The sequence below is a fragment of the Oncorhynchus masou genome, chromosome 16 (genome assembly GCF_036934945.1).
Source record: "Oncorhynchus masou masou isolate Uvic2021 chromosome 16, UVic_Omas_1.1, whole genome shotgun sequence".
Lineage (NCBI taxonomy): Eukaryota > Metazoa > Chordata > Actinopteri > Salmoniformes > Salmonidae > Oncorhynchus > Oncorhynchus masou.
In genome coordinates, this window is record NC_088227.1 from 17,300,669 (window position 1) to 17,321,135 (window position 20,467).

General features: G+C 42.8%; 1 pseudogene; it reads left to right on the top strand.

Moving 5' to 3' along the window:
• Nucleotides 1-94: 94 nt before the first annotated feature.
• Nucleotides 95-20,467, top strand: LOC135557275 (DNA helicase MCM9-like; annotated as a pseudogene).

Sequence of the window (20,467 nt, forward strand, 5' to 3'; positions counted from 1 at the left end):
TGACCCACATAAAAAAGCACATGTTTTCTACTGAATCATTGTGGATTTAAATGCAGCATTTAATTCATAGTGAGTATTTTAAGACAGTGCCATGATGTTTCTTTCATGTTATAGTTTTGAACACCCCTGTGGGAGTACTGAATGTGTGAATCCAGAGGAAAGTTGCAAAGTTCTTAAAGGTCATGGGCTAGAAGGGATCCAGCTTTTGTCAAGTTAATGTCAGGTTTGACTTTTCATAGCAGTTTCAAAGACCTTACGCAGCAGGTTAGGATAATTAATGTAGCTTGTTTGGGGAATTAGGTTAAGGTTAGGAACACAATTGGGGTTAGCTTAAATATATATTGTCAAACTTTCTAGGGTAAAACTGACCGGTAGTGCACATAAGGGCAGCAGTACCGGGGGAATCCAAGACAGTATTCTAAAACTTTTGACCGGTAGTGTGTTATATATATATATAAATTGGGATGGCAGGCAGCCTTGTGGTTAGAGCGTTGGGACATTAACCGAAGGGTTGCTGGATCGAATCCCTAAGCTGACAAGGTAAAAAATCTGCCGTTCTCAATGAGGCAGTTAACCCACTGTTCCTAGGCCGTCATTGTAAATAAGAGTTGAATAGTTGAATGAAATACATTTCAATTAACAGGTGTTCCTTCTTAAAAGTTAATTTGTGGAATTTCCTTCCCCCTTAATAATGCACCTGAGCCAATCAGTTGTGTTGTGACAAGGTAGATAGCCAGATTTGATAAAAGACCGTTCGTATTATGGCAAGAACAGCTCAAATAAGCAAAGAGAAAAGACTGTCCATCATTACTTTAAGACATGAAGGTCAGTCAATATGGAATATTTCAAGAACTTTGAAAGTTATTCAAGCACAGTCGCAAAAACCATCAAGAGCTATGATGAAACTGGCTCTCATGAGGTCCGCCACAGGAATGGAAGACCCAGAGTTACTCCTGCTGCAGAGGATATGTTCAATTGGGTTACCAGCCTCAGAAATTGCAGCCCAAATAAATGCTTCACAGAGCTCAAGGAATAGACACATCTCAACATCCACTGTTCAGAGGAGACTGTGTGAATCAGGCCTTCATGGTCGAAATGCTGCAATGAAACCAGTACTAAAGGACACCAATAATAATAAGAGACTTGCTTGGGGCAAGAAACATGAGCAATGGACATTAGACCGGTGGAAATGTGTCCTTTGGTCTGGAGTCCAAATTGGAGATTTCATTAGTGTCACGTCCTGACCTTAGTTCCTTTTTTATGTCTCTGTTTTAGTTTGGTCAGGGCGTGAGTTGGGTTGGGCATTCTAGGTTTTTTGTTCTAGGTTTTGTATTTCTGTGTTTGGCCTGGTATGGTTCACCATCAGAGGCAGCTGTCGATCGTTGTCTCTGATTGAGAACCATACTGCCTGTTTTCCCACTATGATTTGTGGGTCGTTATTTTCCATTTCAGTGTTTTCACCATACGGGACTGTTTCGGTTTTCCTTTATTCTCTTGTTCGTTTGTATTCAGGGTTCAGTTTACTAAAGGCATCATGAACACGTACCACGCTGCGCTTTGGTCTACTCCTTCCACCAACGACAATCGTTACAATTAGGCTGCTGTCTGTAATTATTTGTCTCAGTATATTTCATGATGTGTAACAGGGCAATGATGTGACCAATCTGTGATTCAGGGCATTATTATTTAGTAAGCATAATAAAGACCATTTCCAGCGGTGGTAATATCGCTAGTAGCTGATCCGTCGTCGGTATAGGGGAATCATTTTTATGTTCATGTCAGATTTAAATGGAGGAAGCTGAGACGAGAGCAGCGCTGCTTTTCTTTCGATCCAACGACACACTTAGCGAACCGTCTCTCTTCTCGGCATTTTGGGATCTTCGGCCCTCTAGAGGAATTATTTTCCGCCTTTGTTTAGTGACTTACTTCAATATATTTTTGTAACTCACCAAAGTTGTTAGTGTTGACAAACACGTCTCTGCATACACCAGTTGTTTCCCCAGAATAGAACACACAAACTCTGGTCCACGCGCATTTGTCTGAAGCAAATGCATTTCCTAAGCGTACAGAACTGACGCATTCGTGTTAGCCGGACATACTATCACCAACCTGATAGATTGCTGTCCTAATTTGCCTCTACTACCAATTTCACCATCAGTTTACTAGCCAGACACTACAGATGAGCCCTTTGGGTCTATATGAGATGTCATCTGGCTGCATAGATCATTGCATACATTACACAGCTTGTTACATTTAAAGCATATTCCACCCCCGTCAGATCCATGATGTTGATAAACCAGCGCTGGTAGCTCTGATAGGGCAAGTGTTTGAGTCGTATGTAACAGAGCACCACACGACTGACATCATGCAGATCCTTCTGGCGCTTGATGAAGATGCCCACTACTCGGTGGTCAGCAACACCATGACACTATTCGAAGCCAACATGGAGGTAGGAGACTACTTTAACGCCTACCCCAGCGAGGCGTCAACATCTTCAACAACGCCCTTTACAGGGCCGCCAAGATGGTGTCAGTGAACTCAACACAGCAAGGTGGCACAAGGTCAAACACCACCTGCATGCCGGAATCACAGGTAAGAGGCCCTTAACATAGAGATCCAATTATATTAGTAGAGGGACTATATTATAGACCCTCAAAGTTCCAGAATGGGGTGAAAATGGCAGCCATATTGGTCAGTGCAAAATCCAAACCAGCAGAGCTATGTTTGGCAGCGAAACAGTTCATTCAGTCTCATTTACTGCCTTTAAAAAAGCATAGCTGATATGGCTGACTTGCTTAAACAAATGTGGTTTCTACTGACAATTGAGATGTACAAACTATGGCATAAGGGGACAATGAGTGGATAAAAGGCTATCCGTAATTTTGATTAAGACATTAATGAGTGAGCGAGGATGGACGTAGTCAATGTTCAGCACTATTGAAATGTACAGCGATAGAATTCAGAACGTGGGCCGTTCTTACAGTATTATTGTACACCGTAGGATAAATAAAGGGGGCATATAAGTAAACAATAAAAGCTCTTACAATATCCGATGACGGCATTTCTCTAAAACAAGCTATAGGCTACATGTGCACCACCAAGTCAGAACAGTAGGCTAAGTTATGAGGGGTAAAGGGAGTAAATTATTAGGGTGAGGCACATGAGCTACTAACAGTTTACTGCACAACATACACTTAGTATTGCTTTCTTAGCTACCGTATACAGTGCCTTATTCTGAAATGGATTAAATGAAAATAACATATTAATCAATCTACACACTATACCCCATAATGACAAAGCAAAAACAGGTTTTCATATTGTTTTGCAAATGTATAAAAAAAACAAAAACAGAAATACTTTATTTACATATGTTTTCACTCTTTGCTATGAGACTCTGAATTAAGCTCAGGTGCATCCTGTTTCCATTGATCATCCTTGAGATGTTTCTACAACTTGATTGGAGTGCACCTGTTGTAAATTCAATTGATTTGTCACTTGCGTTGAAATGAGCGGACCAAGGCGCAGCGTGCGTAGAGTTCCACATATTTTAATAAATCGAAACTCACCAAACAAAACAAACACAAACGAAACGTGACGTTCTGGGCTGCTCACAGGCAGCTACACAAAAACAAGATCCCACAATCTAAGGTGGGAAAAAGGGCTGCCTAAGTATGATCCCCAATCAGAGACAACGATAAACTGATTGGGAACCATACTAGGGCAACAAAGAAGTATAAACATAGATATGCCCACGCAAGTCACACCCTGACCTAACGAAATAGAGAATAAACAAGGCTCTCTAAGGTCAGGGCGTGACATGATGTCTATATAAGGTCCCAAAGTTGACAGTGCATGTCAGAGCAAAAACTGAGCCATGAGGTTGAAGGAATTGGCCATAGAGCTCCAGAAAACAGGATTGTGTTGAAGCATAGATCTGCAACATTGAAGGTCCCCAAGAACGCAGTGGCCTCCATCATTCTTAAATGGAAGAAGTTTGGAACAACCAAGACTCTTCCTAGAGCTGGCCGCCCGGCCAAACTGAGCAATCGGGGGAGAAGGGCCTTAGTCAGGGATCTGACCAAGAACCCGATGGTCACTCTGACAGAGCTCCAAAGTTCCTCTGTGGAGATAGGAGAACCTTCCAGAAGGACAAGCATCTCTGCAGCACTCCACCAATCAGGCCTTTGTGGTAGAGTGGCCAGACGGAAGCTCCTCAGTAAAAGGCACATGACAGCCTGCATGGAGTTTGCCAAAAGACACCTAAAGACTCTTAGACCATGAGAAACAAGATTCTTTGGTCTGATGAAACCAAGGTTGAACTCTTTGGCCTGAATGCCAAGGGTCACGTCTGGAGGAAACCAGGCACCATCCCTACGGTGAAGCATGGTGGTGGTAGCATCATGCTGTTTTTCAGCAGCAGGGACTGGGAGACTAGTCAGGATCAAGGGAAAGATGAACAGAGCAAAGAACAGAGAGATCCTTGATGAAAACCTGCTCCAGAGCACACAGGACCTCAGACTGGGGCGAAGGTTCACCTTCCAACAGAACAATGACCCAAAGCGCTCAACCAAGACAATGCAGGAGTGACTTCGGGACCCTTTCCAACTTGACAGAGCTTTAGAAGATTGGATAAACTCCCCAAATACAGGTGTGCCATTCTTGTAGCGTCATACCCAAGAAGACTCAAAGCTTTAATCGCTAAAAAGGTGCTTCACCAAAGTACTGAGTAAAGGGTCTGAATACTTATGTAAATGTACTATTTCAGTTTTTTTCTTTATACATTTGCAAAAATGTATAAAAACCTGTTTTTTCTTTGTCATTATGGGGTATTGTGTGTAGATTGATGAGGAAAAAATATATGTAAATCATTTTAGAATAAGGCTGTAACATAACCTAAATGTGGAAAATGTCAAGAGGTTTGAATAGTTTCTGAATGCTCTGCACTCCCTGTCACATTACACAATTTATGCAGCAACATACAGTACAAGACATTTTTGGACTCACCTTGTTGTGCTGTGTTCATGTGAACAGTAAGGTAGTGCAGAGGTCCTTCGTGTCTTCAAACATTGTCATTTAAAGTTTGGCATTCTCTGGATTTATGGCGCTTTCAAGACAACTAGGAACTCTGAAAAAAAATCAAGGTTGAATTATGACGTCAGTGACAGGGGCCCACGTTCCCGACTTGGAATTCCGAGTTGGATGACCGTTCCAAACTTATTTTCCCAGTCGGAGCTTGTTTCTTTCAGAGTTTCCAGTTGTCTTGAACTCACTGAAGTCTGAGATTTCCCAGTTCCGATTTTCCAGTTGTTTCAAACACGGAAGAAGTCATGCTGGATTGGCAGCGTGGCCAATGTTGAATGTTTATCCTTTTAAGCTTGGAAAAGAGACCCTTAAACCCAGACTTGGACCACACACTCACTCCACTGAGTAGCAGGCTAGTGATTGCTTTGCAATGTTTGCAGTTAGCCACTGATTCCTTTCAAACCACTCATTACTGAATTTGCGATTTCCACCTTGTTGTGTAATGTTTATGTCCAACGGCCGATGAACACCGATACGTTTTATCTATAATTTATCTTCATATGACAAGGGTTGAAAAGGATTTGACAGTAGAATGTCGATTTCCTTCATGATGATTCACCATTTTTTTGTTCTGTTCCACTTTTCCGACCAGCAAAATAAAGTTCTGAACCGCTTAGAACCAAAACAAAGTACCGGTTTATACATTTTTCTGTGTCAGCCGTCCTAGGTCAACCTCCACACCTAATTACTTTAGCCATTGTGCACTGCAGTCTGGGGTCTCACTGGTACAGACAGCAGTGTTATAATTAGCCAGAGGATGCGCTTCAAAGGGCTCTTGGTGATGTAGCCGTGTGTGTTCTGCTGGGGAATGTTACTACTACACGGCAATGTTTAAGGTCAGACCGATATCTTTCTCCTCGGGGTATGCTGGGCTCTTTTGATGACTCGATGTTTTCAACATGTTGCTCGCTCGAAATACAAAGTATGTCTCTCTGTGGAGAGGACCGCTGTATGTGGGCTGCATCTTAAATCGGAGTTGTCTAATCTCACTGAGAAAATGGACAGGGCTTCATGTAAAAGCACTGAAGATGTGGACGTACAATGTGAATGCCATTTAAGATGCTAGATGGAGAGAGATGATATGTTCCGTGAGTCCATGATAGCATTTGGTGGGCTGGAATATTGCATTGGATCCACCATAAAGGCCTAGTTTCCTTGTATATTTTGTCAGTGCGTGGGATGAAAGAACAGCAATGTCACCTATTAAATCAAATCCAAATCAAATTGTATTTGCCACATGCAACGAATACAATGGGTGCAAACCTTACCGTGAAATGCTTCCTCGCAATCAATGTTCCCTCCAAATGTTTTCATAACTGAGCAAATTTCTATTCTGCTGAGTGCAAACTTGAAAATTGTGAAAGTTCTGTGCAACTTCCAGTGTGAGTTTACTGTGAACACTGAGGCTGTACCCGATTTAAGTTAGTTTTAACAGTGGTCAAGTAGACTACTGTGGCTAATTGATCATAATGTACCATCAAAAACAATCAAGAAAATGCATTCCCATAACATTTTAACACGGAAATAGCAGCCTACAGTAGCAGCCCATGTGTGGTGTTCAATGTAGGTCTACATTCCATGAGACTTTTGAAGAAAAGCTGCAGGGCTCGACATGAACCTGTTTATCCCCTTGTGACTGAAAATCTTGTTGTTTGATGCATAAAACAACTTTACAAAATAAAATGCAGCATTATTCACATACCATTATTACACAGAATCAGACAAGTTATACTACCCTGTTCCTATTGGCTACTTAGCTTATTCATGCCTATCTCAAAATACAACACTGCCTCTTTAAGACGAGAAAAAACAACTCTTTACTTGACTCACTTTTCAAAGATGTCAAGAAATGCACACATTTTGTGCTCTTGTAGGAAGCAGTCACGCCCTCATTGCTGACTACAAATGATCTATAAATGGGCTAATATCTCACTAACTAGCAAAGGATATGAACAAATGTGCACACGTTGCTACATGTAGCTCTCACTTTGATCTCAAAACAAACGCAATCTCATCACAACCGGTCATGCTGTAAAAACAGTTCAGTTCAAAGTGAATGGCACAGATCCAAATATGGCAATGATCTATTTGCATTTAGGCCTATTCCGGTTCTGATTGTTTATGGCACACCGGTCTGTGTAGACTGCGGGCCTGAGTCGTGCAGTGGCAAATCAATATAATCCTACACCGATGTGTCCTGCCTACAACAAAATATCTTGCATAGTTCGTATTGCATATTAAATATTGCATAGTTCGTTTTGGTTTCGATATGTTGCATTGAAAGTGGGTAATATTGCGTTGATTTGATCACAATTCCCATAGGAAAGGGAAACATTGATAGTGTTAACTAACATGGAACACTTTAGTTTAATCTCGTGCTTCTCTGTGCTGGCTGATATTTCTGCACGGCAGTCCCGGGGAGCTGCGAGGTGGTGGAAAAAGTACTCTATCATACTTGAGTAAAAGTAAAGATACCTTAACAGAAAATTACTCAACTAAAAGAGAAGTCACCCAGTAAAATGCTACTTGAGTAAAGGTCTAAACGTATTTGGTTTTAAATATACTTACGTATCAAAAGTAAATGGAATTGCTAAAATGTACTTAAGTATCAAAAGTAAAAGTATAAGTCATTTCAAATTCCCTATATAAAGCAATCCAGACAGCACCATTTTCTTGTTTAAAAAAAAATGATGGATAGCCAGGGACACACTCCAACACCCAGACATCATTTACAAACGAAGCATTTGTGTTTAGTGAGTCCGCCAGATCAGAGGCAGTAGGGGTGACCAGGGATGTTCTCTTGATTAGTGTGTGAATTGGACCATTTTCCTGTCAAAATGTAACAAGTACTTTTGGGTGTCAGGGAAAATGTATTTAGTAAAAAAGTACATTATTTTCATTAGGAATGTAGTGAAGTAAAATGAAAAGTTACCAAAAATATAAATAATAAAGTAAAGTACAGATACCCCAAAAACTACTTAAGTAAAAATGCTTTAAAGTACTACTTAAGTGCTTTACACCACTGGAGCTGTGTGTCCCCGTAAGCACGCAGCTTAGTGGGAACATTGCTTACAACCCCTTAACCATTTTTTTTTTAAAGTAAGTAAGAAAATATTTTTTCATATTTTTTATTTAACACAATAAAATAACGGTAACGAGGCTATATACAGGAGGCACCGGTAACGAGTCAATATGCAGGGGTACAGGTTAATCAAGGTAATTGAGGTCATATGTACAGTACCGTTTTTGAAAGAAAAGCAAACATTTTTGTCCATTAAAAGAACATCAAATTGATCTGAAATACAGTGTAGACATTGTTAATGTTGTACATTTACTATTGTAGCTGGAAATAGCTGATTTTTTATGGATAATCTACAATATCTACAGAGGCCCATTATCAGCAACAATCACTCCTGTGTTCCAATAGCATGTTGTGTTAGCTAATCCAAGTTGATCATTTTAAAAGGCTAATTGATCATTCGAAAACCCCTTTTGCAATTATTTTAGCACAGCTGAAAACTGTTGTCCTGATTAAAGAAGCAATACAACTGGCCTTCTTTAGACTAGTTGAGTATCTGGAGCGTCAGCATTTGTGGGTTTGATTACAGGCTCAAAATGGCCAGAAACAAAGCACTTTCCCCTGAAACTCATCAGTCTATTCTTGTTCTGAGAAATGAAGATTATTCCATGCGGAGAAATTGCCAAGAAAGTGAAGATCTCGTGCAATGCTGTGTACTACTCCCTTCACAGAACAGCGCAAACTGTCTCTAACCAGAATAGAAAGAGGAGTGGGAGGCCCCGGTGGACAACTGAGGAAGAGGACAAGTACTTTAGTGTCTAGTTTGAGAAACAGACACCTCACAAGTCCTGGCAGCTTCAATAAAGATTACCCGCAAAACACCAGTCTCAACATCAACAGTGAAGCGGCGACTCCGGGATGCTGGCCTTATTTTAGATTAATTCAGACTATTTTTAGAAGTGTATACTGGCATATGTTGTTGCTACGGCGTCTCAATAGGAACAAACAGTAATATTTTACATTTTTAAGCAAAGGTCTTTGAAGGAAGTATGCGAGGCACAGACATTAACTTTGCCTAACTATGTTCTGCTAGGAGCAAACCAAACCTGGTATGCGGGCACTTTTAAGCTACCTGTTAAAATAAAAGATGGCGAGGCTTCTCCCTTAGAACTCTCCCCATTAGGTACTTTTATCCACTGAAAATCAATACTGTAGGCTACTTAACAGATGTACAGCAAGGCAACAACTTGTGCCAGATGTGTAGGCCAAGCATCTTTTCAATCTTCTATGTAGTGTGTTTTATTTGACTCATGCAAGATGTAAGCGTTCTCTCCTCAATACAAGAGTGGGTAGAGATCCCCATCTGGTGGTATGTATTGAGCATGACAAGTAATGCTGAACTTGAGCACATGACGGCACACATTTAGTCCCTTGTACTCCAGGACCTTGGTCACACTGGTGCGGATGACCGTGTCTGTTACGAACAGGAAGTGACCCGCATTCCGAGACTTGGGGATGTTGGTGCAGTTGTATTATCAATTTTGATTTAAAGTCTGCTGAATGTGTCATCACGCCTCAGATCTTCCTCTGTGTCCAGAGCTCACCAGGGAGAACATCCCCAAGTCTCGGAACGCGGGTCACTTCCTGTTCGTAACAGACACGGTCATCCGCACCAGTGTGACCAAGGTCCTGGAGTACAAGGGACTAAATGTGTGCCGTCGTGTGCTCTCCCTGCAAACCGACTTGCCCACCTACTGCCGGATGGAGCTCCCACCTACTGCCCCAACCAGGACCTCTGCAACTCCAAGTTCACCTACCCAGCAGCTTGCAGGGACTAACCGCAGATTAAGATCCATGAGCAGGTGATTGACTGGCTGGGGGACAAGGGGCTGTAGCTCTGTTTTGCACATTGTATAACCCTACTGTGGGTTGAAGGTGGAACAGCCTGTTAAATAACATCTGCAAACAGAAATTGAAAGCCTATATTTGATCAGACTGTGGCCCCCCTTTCCCTGCTGATCTGGGTGTCCATGTTCAGGCTGTCTGTGGGCAGTATTCCATGGTGGTCATTCTGGAGGATGATCTGGTGGACAGCTGTAAATCAGGTAACACTGGTCACTATGACCTCACTTCCCACTGGGCAGAGATGTCAATTCAATGTCTATTCCACGTTGGTTCAACATAACTTGATTCAACCAGTGTGTGCCCAGTGTGTTATCACTATGATGCAGTATTACAGTTGCCGTCACAGTGTGATTTGTTACATAAAGGATGTTGTCATATTATGGGATTTTTTTTAAACAATTATTTGTTTTGCAGAGGTGATGTTATGTTTGCCAGGTAGATTGTGACATCACTGAGTATTGGAATTCCACAGTGTGATGTGTGACCAATGATGTCATAATACTGTATGATATATGGATGTTACATTGGGGTGTCATTTTGTTTATGATAACATCACAATACTGTATGATTGGCTTTCACCCAAGATGAAGTCATAATAGATGAATAGGATTTTTTTTTAATGAATAGGAATGTTTTTAAAGGGATTAGTGACATCACAATGAATGTTGGGTTGATTTTCTAAAATCTCATTATTGTAATTAAAATTGTCAACAAGACGATGTCACAATGCATGGAGTAGTTTGTCAGCGATGGAAGCCCCTGTATGAGGGCGCACATTGTAAACTGGATCTAGTGTTGAAAGCCAACTTTATTGAAGTGAACAATGAGCAGACCATGGCAGCTCTGGTCCTAGAGGACATGCAGAAGGAGTTTGACTAGCTCTGGGACAATTGCAAACATGACCCTATAGCTGGTACATAGAAATGAAACTAACTGTTGCCATATAGATTTAAATACTACTTTTACATTTATTTAATAGTCATTATTACATGATAAATACTATGAGATGAGATGGGCATGAAGAGTTTATGGAATTTGATCGGTGTTCTTTTTCCATTCCGAAGGCAGGAAGCAGAATCTCATGAGTCTGTGCCCACAGGTGTTTTGGATGTACGTAGTTAAGTTATCTGTTGCTATGGTGTTAGCCGGTGGGGTGCAAAGAATAGATCCCTCTGGAACAAAGGTAAGAGGTCTGTATCCTTGTTCAAAACATGGGCCCATTTCTCTCACATACAGTTGAAGTTACATACACCTTAGCCAAATACATTAAACTCAGTTGTTCACAATGCCTGACATTTATTCCTAGAAAAAATTCCCTATCTTAGGTCAGTTAGGATCACCACTTTATTTTAAGAATGTGAAATGTCAGAATAATAGTAGAGAGAATTAATTATTCTGCTTTTATTTCTTTCATCATATTTCCAGTGGGTTAGAAGTTTACATACACTCAATTAGTATTTGATAGCAATGCCTATAAATTATTTAACTTGGGTCAAACGCTTCAGGTAGCCTTCCACAAGCTTCCCACAATAAGTTAGGTCAATTTTGGCCCATTCCTCCTGACAGAGCTGATGTAACTGAGTCAGATTTGTAGGCCTCCTTGCTCGCACAAGCTTTTTCAGTTCTGCCCACAAATGTTCTGTAGGATTGAGGTCAGGGCTTTGTGATGGCCACTCCAATACCTTGATTTTGTTGTCCTTAAGCTATTTTGCCACAACTTTGAAAGTATGCTTGGGGTCATTGTCCATTTGGAAGACCCATTTGCAACCAAGCTTTAAATGCCTGACTGAAGTCTTGAGATGTTGCTTCATTAAATCCACACAATTGTCCTTCGTCATGATGCTATTTTGTGAGGTGCACTAGTCCCTCCTGCAGCAATGCACCCCACAACATGATGCTGATACTCCCGTGCTTCATGGTTGGGATGATGTTCTTCGGCTTTATATCCTCCCCCTTTTTCCTTCACACATAGCGGTCATTATGGCCAAAAAGTTGTATTTTTGTTTCATCAGACCAGAGGACATTTCTCCAAAAAGTACGATCTTTGTCCCCATGTGCAGTTGCAAACCGTAGTCTGTTTTTTTATGGCGGTTTTGGAGCAGTGGTTTCATCCTTGCTGAGTGGCCTTTCAGGTTATGTCGATATAGGACTCATTTTACAATGGAAATAGATACTTTTGTACCTGTTTCCTCCAGCATCTTCACAGGGTCCTTTGCTGTTGTTCTGGGATTGATTTGCACTTTTCGCACCAAAGTACGTTTATCTCTAGGAGACAGAATGCGTATCCTTCCTGAGCGATATGACGGCTGCGTGGTCCCATTGGGTTTATACTTGCGTACTATTGTTTGTACAGATGAATGTGGTATCTTCAGGCATTTGGAAATTGCTCCCAAAGATGAACCAGACTTGTGGAGGTCTTTTGCTGAGGTATTGGCTGATTTCTTTTGATTTTCCCATGATGTCAAGCAAAGAGGCACTGAGTATGTAGGTAGGCCTTAAAATACATCCACAGGTACACCTCCAATTGACTCAAATGATGTCAATTAGCCTATCAGAAGCTTCTAAAGCCATGACATCATCTTCTGGAATTTTCCAAGCTGTTTAAAGGCACAGTCAACTTAGTGTATATAAACTTCTGACCGACTGGAATTGTGATACAGTGAATTATAAGTGAAATAATCTGTCTGTAAACAATTGCTGGGAAAATTACTTGTGTCATGCACAATGTAGATGTGACTTGCCAAAACTATAATTTGTGGAGTGGTTGAAAAACAAGTTTTAATGACTCCAACCTAAGTGTATGTAAACTTCCAACTTCAACTGTATCTTATATACTGCAAATAACCGTGTCCATGTTAATATCTGATTCTAGATCTGTAATTAGGTCTTTGTTTAGGCGAGTTTCATCTTCTGCAGGTGGGAAGTTTCTGAAGTACGCTGCTAAAATCACTCCCCTCTCAGTCCTCACTGCTGGGATCTTCTCTCCTTCCGCAGGTCTGTCTGCCCTCTGCTGGTGCATCTGATACAGTGCACTTTGCTTAGAAGAATCCATGAAATAACCAATGTAGTGTGTGTCACGGTGGCAGCCGTGAAGGACTCTTGGGAGTGGCATCTAGAGGCAGGAGCTCTGTTGTTCAACAGCATCAAAGAGCACGACCGCACCAGTATCCACAGAACCATGGAGAAGCAGACCATCACTGTGGCCAAGGTGCAGGGTCAAGAAAATACACTTTTTATATGTATATAGTCATAACATAATTCCAGAGGGCGGTTCTATAAAGCCTCTTGCTCTACTGTATAGAATTCCTATTTTGCACTCAAAATTGGTCTTTACTTCTGTTGTGGGTTGAGAGTAAGACATGTCGAACATGATAATGTCAGTAGGCAGAAAAGATAATGACATAATGACACAATGCGTCTTTCTATTTCCTTCATTTATTTTTTTGTCGTCTATTTCCCTCAGGGGTTCCCTCTGTATTTCCCTCTGTATTTCCCTCTGTATTTCCCTCTGTCTTTCCCTCTGTATTTCCCTCTGTCTTTCCCTCTGTCTTTCCCTCTGTCTTTCCCTGTGTATTTCTCTCTGTATTTCCCTCTGTATTTCCCTCTGTCTTTCCCAGCATTTGTGTAAACTGAACACCGGGACAACCATCTTGGCAGCATCCAACCCTTAAGGGCCAGGAGGACCCCAACGTGCCTGTGTCAGTCAACGTGGCCCTTGCCAGATCCCTGCTCAGCCGTTTTGACCTGGTCCTGGTCCTACTGGATGTTAGAGATTGATTCAGACCTGGAAAACCAGGTGGTAGTACTCTCTGGGCAATTAATGACATAGGATCAGTTGAAGTACAGAACAGGGATCAAATAAAACCATCTCTCTAGAAGTGGAGTGTAATAGCACTGCTCTTAGTGCCTGCGATATCCACCAATTATAGAGGAGAATCACTGGGATATGATATCGTTAAGTTAAGCTACGCTAAGCTGCAAATTAGACTTGAGACCTCGTATGGTCTCTCTTCTCCGGAAGCCAGCACATGATGATTTGCATAATATAATTCCCACACAACTTGCATGAGGAAGAGCTATGTTGAATAAAAGCAAATGATGTATACTCTCTACGTCATCGCCCCAGTTTAATTGGTGCTCTGTGTCATTATCAAGACGACCACTCAGAGCTGTGGTTACTGAAGGCCGGGTCCTACTCATTAGGGAAAAATGTAGCAAAAATGTTTTGCAACTGAAAACAATTCTTAATAAACAAGTTCAGGTAGTCCCTTCCTGTTTTCAGTCCTTCTGTCTGGTGACTTGAAAGTAATCATTTCACGGTAAGGTTGTATTTGGCACATGTGACAAATGCAAATTTGATTTGATAATGAATACGACCCTGATAATAATAACGCCTTCATCTCCCGTCCAGGAGATCCCAGCCAGTCATAGGAGTCTCTGTGGTGCATGGAGAAGATGAAGGCCTATTTCTGCCTTACCAAGAGGCTGCAGCCGCGGGTGTCTGAGGAGGCCAACTCCATTCTGTCCATAGGCTACTACCAGTTGCAGAAGCAAAGCGACAGCAGGAACGCAGCCCACACCACCGACCGCATGCAGGAGAGCCTCAGCCGCCTTGCAGAGCGCGGGACAAATATAATATCATTCTTTTCCTTCTGCACTCAATTAGGTTTAGTTAATTTACTAAGGTGTTTAGTATTTACTGAAACTGTAATAATTCATATTTAGAATCATATTTATTATACGAATGTTTCATACTATGGTCGTTCATATGTGATCAAACAGCGTATAATGTTTCCCTTGGTCCCTTGCAGCACGTGCCAGGTTGATGTTTCCATGTGGAGGATGCTGTTGTCGAGGTCTCTGTCACGGAGTGCACTACGCAGCTAGGAAACCGACGCAGCTATGACGTCACATTTTTCAATTTCATTGAGTGTAATGTCATTGGTCCAACACTTCATGACACGCATCACATGAAATGGAAATGGAAAGGCAAGTGTCTGGGAGATTGGTTGTGTGTCTGAGCCTTAGGGGGCGCTCTCCTGGGAGATAGAAATGCTCTGCACATGTCATTTCCTGACAACCCCAGTCAGCAGTACCGGACACAGTGTCAGTTCGTTCTGGAGGGACTCCAGCTCCTGCACATCCTCGACAAGGACATGGACAAGCTCTCAAGGTGAGACGATGAGCGCGAGTTATAATTGTGGAGACTCAAAGGACAACGTTTTGTGGTGTATGAACCTATGCAGAACTGGAAAATGGGAAACCTGTCAAGAATACGACATGCCCAGACTAAGCACACACACATACTATTTTCAAACTACACTGAACAAATTATATAAATGCAACATGCAGCAATTTCAAAGGTTTTACTGAGTTACAGTTCATATATGGAAATCAGTCAATTGTAATACATTCATTAGGCCCTGATCTATGGATTTCACTGAACTGGGAATACAGATATGCATCTGTATGTCACAGATACCTTTAAAGAAAAAAGGTAGGAATGTGGATGAGAACCAGTCAGTATCTGGTGTGACCTTTATTTGCCTCATGCAGCACGACACATCTCCTTCACATCGAGTTGATCAAGCTGTTGATTGTTGCCTGAGGAGTGTTGTCCCACTCATCTTCAATGGCTGTGCGAAGTTGCTGGATATTGGAACTGGAACACGCTGTCATACACATCGATCCAGAGCATCCCAAAGTTGTTCAAGGGGTGACATATCTGGTTAGTATGCAGGCCATGGAAGAATTGGGACATTTTGAGCTTCCGCAAATTGTGTACAGATCCTTGCGACATGGTATTGTGCATTATCATGCTAAAACCTGGGCTGATGGCGGCGGATGAATGGCATGACAATGGGCCTCAGGATCTCGTCACGGTATTTCTGTGCATTCAAATTGCCATCGATAAAATGCAATTCTGTTCGTTGTCCGTAGCTTAAACCCACCGCCACCACGGGGCACTCTGTTCACAACGTTGACATCAGCAAACTGCTCACCCACACAACGCCATACACGCTACGCTGCCTGCTATCTACCCGGTACAGTTGAAACTGGGATTCATCTGTGAAGATGACACTTCTCCAGCGTGCCAGTGACCATTGAAGGTGAGTATTTGCCCACTGAAGTCGCTTACGGCACACCAAACTGCAGTCAGGCCAAGACCCTGGTAAGGATGACGAGCACGCAGATGAGCTTCCCAGAGAGGGGTTCTGACTGTTTGTGCAGAAATTCTTCAGTTGTGCAAATCCACAGTTTCATCAGCTGTCCGGGGCGCTGGTCTCAGACGATTCCGCAGGTGAAGAAGCCGAATGTTGAGGTCCTGGACTGGCATGGTTACACCTCGTCTGCGGTTGTGAGGCCGGTTGGAAGTACTGCCAAATTCTCTAAAACTACGTTGGAGGCAGCTTATGGTAGAGAAATTAACATTCAGTTATCTGTCAACAACTGTGGTGGACATTCCTGCAGTCAGCATGCCAATTCCTCTCTCTCAAAACGAGAGACATCTGTGACATCTGTGGTATTGTGACAAAACTGCACATTTTAGAGTTGCCTTTTATTGTCCCCAGCACAAGGTGAACCTATGTAATGATCATGCTGTTTAATCAGATTCTTGATATGCCACACCTGTCAGGTGGATTAATTATCTTGGCAAATGAGAAATTCTCACTAACAGAGATGTGAACTAATTTGTGCACAACATTTGAGAGAAATAAGCTTTTTGTGCGTATGGAACATTTCTGGGATCTTTAATTTCAGGTCATGAAACATGGGACACAACACTTTACATGTTGCGTTTATATTTTTGTTCAGTATAAATCCCACTTATCAGAAGCCTCCTCCCTAAGTTTGTTTTACTCACTGCTTTAGCACACTCTGCTAACCCTGATGTCCTTGCCGTATCTGAATCGTGGCTCAGGAAGGTCAACAAAAATTCTGAGATTTCCATACCCAACTATAACATTTTCCGTCAAGATAGAACTGCCAAAGGGAGAGGAGTTGCAGTCTACTGGAGAGAGAGCCTGCAAAGTAATGTCATACTTTCCAGGTCCATACCCAAACAGTTCGAACTACTAATTTTAAAAATGACTCTCTCCAGAAATAAGTCTCTCACTGTTGCCGCCTGCTATACCGACCCCCCTCAGCTCCCAGCTGTGCCCTGGACACCATTTGTGAGTTGATCGCCCCCCATCTAGCTTCAGAGTTTGTTCTGTTAGGTGACCTAAACTGGGATATGCTTAACACCCCGGCAGTCCTACAATCTAAGCTAGATGCCCTCAATCTCACACAAATCATCAAGGAACCCACCAGGTACAACCCTAAATCTGTAAACAAGGGCACCCTCATAGACGTCATCCTGACCAACTGGCCCTCCAAATACACCTCCGCTGTCTTCAATCAGGATCTCAGCAATCACTGCCTCATTGCCTGTATCCGCTACGGATCCGCAGTCAAACGACCACCCCTCATCACTGTCAAACGCTCCCTAAAACACTTCTGCGAGCAGGCCTTTCTAATCGACGTGGCCCGGGTATCCTGGAAGGATATTGACCTCATCCTGTCAGTTGAGGATGCCTGGTCATTCTTTAAAAGTAACTTCCTCACCATTTTAGATAAGCATGCTCTGTTCAAAAAATTCAGAACTATGAACAGATACAGCCCTTGGTTCACTCCAGACCTGACTGCCCTCGACAAGGACAAAAACATCATGTGGCGGACTGCAATAGCATCGAATAGTTCCCGCGATATGCAACTGTTCAGGGAAGTCAGGAACAAATACACACAGTCAGTCAGGAAAGCTAAGGCCAGCTTCTTCAGGCAGAAATTTGCATCCTGTAGATCTAACTCCAAAAAGTTCTGGGACACTGTAAAGTCTATGGAGAACAAGAGCACCTCATCCCAGCTGCCCACTGCACTGAGGCTAGGTAACACAGTCACCACCGATAAATCCATGATTATCGGAAACTTCAACAAGCATTTCTCAATGGCTGGCCATGCCTTCCTCCTGGCTTCTCCAACCTCGGCCAACAGCCCCCCCCCCCCCCCGCAGCTACTCGCCCAAGCCTCTCCAGGTTCTCCTTTACCCAAATCCAGATAGCAGATGTTCTGAAAGGGCTGCAAAACCTGGACCCGTACAAATCAGCTGGGCTTGACAATCTGGACCCTCTATTTCTGAAACTATCTGCCGCCATTGTCGCAACCCCTATTACCAGCCTGTTCAACCTCTCTTTCATATCGTCTGAGATCCCCAAGGATTGGAATGCTGCCGCAGTCATCCCCCTCTTCAAAGGGGGTGACACCCTGGACCCAAACTGTTACAGACCTATATCCATCCTGCCCTGACTATCTAAGGTCTTTGAAAGCCAAGTCAACAAACAGGTCACTGACCATCTCGAATCCCACCGTACCTTCTCCTCTGTGCAATCTGGTTTCCGAGCCGGTCACGGGTGCACCTCAGCCACGCTCAAGGTACTAAACGATATCATAACCGCCATCGATAAAAGACAGTACTGTGCAGCTGTCTTCATCGACCTGGCCAAGGCTTTCAACTCTGTCAATCACCATATTCTTATCGGCAGACTCAGTAGCCTAGGTTTTTTTAATGACTGCCTTGCCTGGTTCACCAACTACTTTGCAGACAGAGTTCAGTGTGTCAAATCGGAGGGCATGCTGTCCGGTCCTCTGGCAGTCTCTATGGGGGTGCCACAGGGTTCAATTCTCGGGCTGACTCTTTTCTCTGTATATATCAATGATGTTGCTCTTGCTGCGGGCGATTCACTGATCCACCTCTATGCAGACGATACCATTCTGTATACTTCCGGCCCGTCATTGGACACTGTGCTATCTAACCTCCAAACGAGCTTCAATGCCATACAACACTTCTTCCGTGGCCTCCAACTGCTCTGAAATGCTAGTAAAACCAAATGCATGCTTTTCAACCGTTCGCTGCCTGCACCCGCACGCCCGACTAGCATCACCAGCCTGGATGGTTCCGACCTAGAATATGTGGACATCTATAAGTACCTAGGTGTCTGGCTAGACTGTAAACTCTCCTTCCAGACAAACATCAAACATCTCCAATCTAAAATCAAATCTAGAGTCGGCTTTCTATTCCGCAACAAAGCCTCCTTCACTCACGCCGCCAAACTTACGCTAGTAAAACTGACTATCCTACCGATCCTCGACTTCGGCGATGTCATCTACAAAATAGCTTCCAATACTCTTCTCAGCAAACTGGATGCAGTTTATCACAGTGCCATCCGTTTTGGCAACACCCACCCGTAGCACGCGCTCCAGCAGGTGTATCTCACTGATCATCCCTAAAGCCAACACCTCATTTGGGCGCCTTTCGTTCCAGTTCTCTGCTGCCTGTGACTGGAACGAATTGCAAAAATCACTGAAGTTGGAGACTTTTATCTCCCTCACCAACTTCAAACATCTGCTATCTGAACAGCTAACCGATCGCTGCAGCTGTACATAGTCTATCGTTAAATAGCCCACCCAATTTTACCTACCACATCCACATACTGTTTATATTTATTTACTTTTCTGCTCTTTTGCACACCAATATCTCTACCTGTACATGACCATCTGATCATTTATCACTCCAGTGTTAATCTGCAAAATTGTAATTATTCGCCTACCTCCTCATGCCTTTTGCACACAATGTATATAGACTCTTTTTGTTCTTTTTTTTCTACTGTGTTATTGACTTGTTAATTGTTTACTCCATGTGTAACTCTGTGTTGTCTGTTCACACTGCTATGCTTTATCTTGGCCAGGTCGCAGTTGCAAATGAGAACTTGTTCTCAACTAGCCTACCTGGTTAAATAAAGGTGAAATAAAAAAATAAAAATACTTATAACATCTCCCCACCAACATATTATCACTAAACCCTAGCCCAGTGAAAATACTGAATACAATTCTCCATGAAGGATTATGAATTCCCTCTCATATACAGTGAGTCATTCTGCTTTCTTTAGGCTGCAGAATAATGGGCCATGCTTCCCTAAAGTAGAACATAAAAATGTACTCCTCTGCACAACACAGTGATCTGAGCATTGGTTGCCATTACGTAGAGAAGAGCTCCAACGCTCCAATAAGGGGTCCGAGGTGCTCTGACATCACCACAGACTCAGAGAGTGGACTGGACTGGTTCCACTCACTGGCCGGCCCAGTGGGGGAAGGAGACACCACCTCACCCATTACAACATCCACACAACACAACCGCAACATCCACACAAGATAACCACAACTCTTCCTCAAAGCAGGCCCGAAACCTGCCATCTAGACCATCTAGAGCAGGCCTTCTCCACAGACTCCCTGCCCTCCCACAGCACACCTCGAGCAGGGAAGAAATGCAACTCAAAGAAGAACTATGTCCCTTGTAACGTTCCGTCTGGAGACCAAGACCCCTCTGATACTGTGGGGGCATGGGGAGAAGAACTGCACTCTTAG